The following is a 2633-nucleotide window of genomic DNA, read 5'->3' on the forward strand; positions in this document are numbered from 1 at the left end:
TCCTTGTCTCCTCCCGCTAGCCCAAGGCGCCCAGAGAGCCGGGGTCAGGCGAGGTCCCCGCAGGGGGGCCAAGGGCGGGGGGCGGGGGCAGGGGCAGAGACTTCGCCTGTTGCCCCCCCCCCTCCCAGCCCCAGGACCCGCGGGAGTCAGGCGGCAGGGATGGGGTGGGGGTGGGGGGAGATGAACATAGCAAGGAGCCCAGCCTTCGGAGGAAACTGAGTAAATTAAAGGAGCTGTTATTTCAGGCGCGGAAATTTAAAAATATTTGGACAGGAAGAGAAAAGAAAAGAAACCGTAGCAAGGAGGAGGAGGAGGAGAAAAAAAAAAAACAACCCTACTGTAGCTAACGGTTTTGAAAGTCCTCCACACCCCCTCTTCTCCTCCTCTCTCCCCCTCTCCCCCTTGCCCCCCCCCCCCCCCCGCGCCGCAGTGCAGGCTGCCTCTCTTCACCCGGAGGGGGGGCGGGGGGAGAATTGGAGAGAAAGGGAGAAGCTGAGAGCCTGGGGAGGGAGAAAAGGAGCTCGGGGCTTACACGTCGACCCTGCCTGAGCCCGGGCCTAGAAACGATCCGCAAGAAGAAAGGTCTGAGGACCTGGGTTCGAATCCTACCTTCTCCACTTTGCCATTTACTAGCTATTTGACCTCAGGGAAGTTCCTTTTCTTCCCTGGGCCTCAGTTTCCTTCTCTATAAAGGAAGGGTTTGGTTAGATCATCTCCAAAGTTCCTTACAACTCCAAGCCTATGTTCTTCAACCGACCGGCTTCTAGGAAAGGTCAAGGGCCGGTCTGGGCTCTGATTTAGGGCGAGAGCTCATCTCTCTGGGTTTTCCCAAGGGTATGTGTCCTTTCCCCTGCCTAGCTTGAGAATTATTCTGATCTAGAACTAAGGGCTCCCCATGCTTTCCTCCCTGGCCCCGACTCTTTCCTTGGTCCTGGTCCCCTTCCATTCCGGGCAGCAAAGCAAGCTGTGGTTGCGGCTGATTATCCTCATTGAGCTCGGTGGTCAGTCTTGTGGTGGATAATTTCTACCTGGGCTTATAGATGAGGAAAGCTCTCTGTGCTGGGAGAGGACAGAACCGACCTAGCTCCTTCCTGCTTCTTCCCCAGCAGGTTTATTTCGAACCGCATCGGGGGAAATGAACAAGATCCCAAAGCTCATTCCTTCCTTCCCCTAGGACTCATTCCCTGCGGCTTTGTACTTCTCCACCTCCTGTGTCGAATCTCTTAGGAAATGAGGCTCACGGGGGGTGAGCCCTGGGAGCTGAAGAGAACCTGTCATTGGGTCTTTGACCACCCTGGTTCAGGTGGTTAAATGTAGCCGCTGTCTCCCACCGCACAGCGCACTCACCCCTTCGGTCCATTGCAGGGGCTAGAGTGGTTTTGGTGATTAACCCAAGCGTATTCTGGCACTGGGGGGATCTGAAGCTGAGAAGCTTTGTCTTTGGCTTCCTACATAGCTGTTCTCTGGAGCCCTTCATCCATCTCCCCTCAGTCCCGGGTTATCACCCCCGGCCCCGGCCTCTGCCAGAGATCCAGCTGGCCCTCAGTTGCTCCAGGCTGTCCCCTCCCTTCCAGTTCCATCCTGCAGCTCCGGGCAGCGGAGAGCAGCTGGATTCCTGCCCGCCCTGCTCCCTCGCTACGATGTTCAGTCTTTCTTACACGTTGCAGTATTTTCACGGGCCCGAGTAATGCATCTTATCGAGTCTTCTGAACGATCGAATCATGGCTTCTCTAACTTCCTACAGAAGACCACACCAGTCATTTCTAAAATACTGAGATGAGCAAAGTGATTTCCGCACAAAGCAGCAGAGTAATGTAGCGATTTCAAATGTCAACTTCAGGCTGTTGAAGAAAAACAGTTCCCTTCACACTCCCCCCACCCTTCCAAACATTTTGAGTTTCCACCACCTGAATTCAAACCAGTGGCATAAGGACTCTTTGCTGGGCCTAGCTGAAGCATGGAAAATTTGCCCAGGAGTCACATTTTGGATCTTTAAGGGGGGGGGGGAGAGGAGAGGGTTGAGGAGGAGGCAGTTTTGCAGTATGAAAAACCTAGTTGGAGGGGTAAAAAATCCAGAAAAATCAATGAAACTCTAAATTGAGAATGGTCCTACATTACTAGATGATCACCTACTATAGGAAAGGCTTAGTTTGAATCCTTAATCATTTTCTTTAGCTTAAAAAAAATAAGTGCCTCATTCAAATGCTATCAATTTGCCCCGATAGAAATTGTCCCAAAGAGTGTGATTTGTATTCTAGATATCCGCTCTTAAGAGCAAAAAGCAATGATACTTTGATCCTATAAACCTAGGATCCAATTGCACTTTTGTGTTGGTCTGTTCGTTCGATGTGTGTGTGTGTGTGTGTGTGTGTGTGTGTGTGTGTGTGTGTGTGTAGGGTATAAGTCACTTGGTTTAGTTTGATTTGGTGGAGTGTTAGAAGTGACCTATTTTGACTTGGCTGAGCATATAGAGAGTCAGACGGAGCTGATTGCTTTGCTTTAAGACAGTGCCTTGGGTTGCTAGGTCAGAATGATTAAAAGCTTTCTCCCTGTGATTTTTACACTCATGGATAATCAATGACTCAGACCTATTTGCCTGCTCTCCGCTCCAACTGTATTCAGGAAGCCATCTA

Source organism: Petaurus breviceps, unplaced genomic scaffold, assembly GCF_028583685.1.
Source record: "Petaurus breviceps papuanus isolate PSGF00001 unplaced genomic scaffold, PetGlider_PUasm1.0 207, whole genome shotgun sequence".
NCBI classification, from domain to species: Eukaryota; Metazoa; Chordata; class Mammalia; order Diprotodontia; family Petauridae; genus Petaurus; species Petaurus breviceps.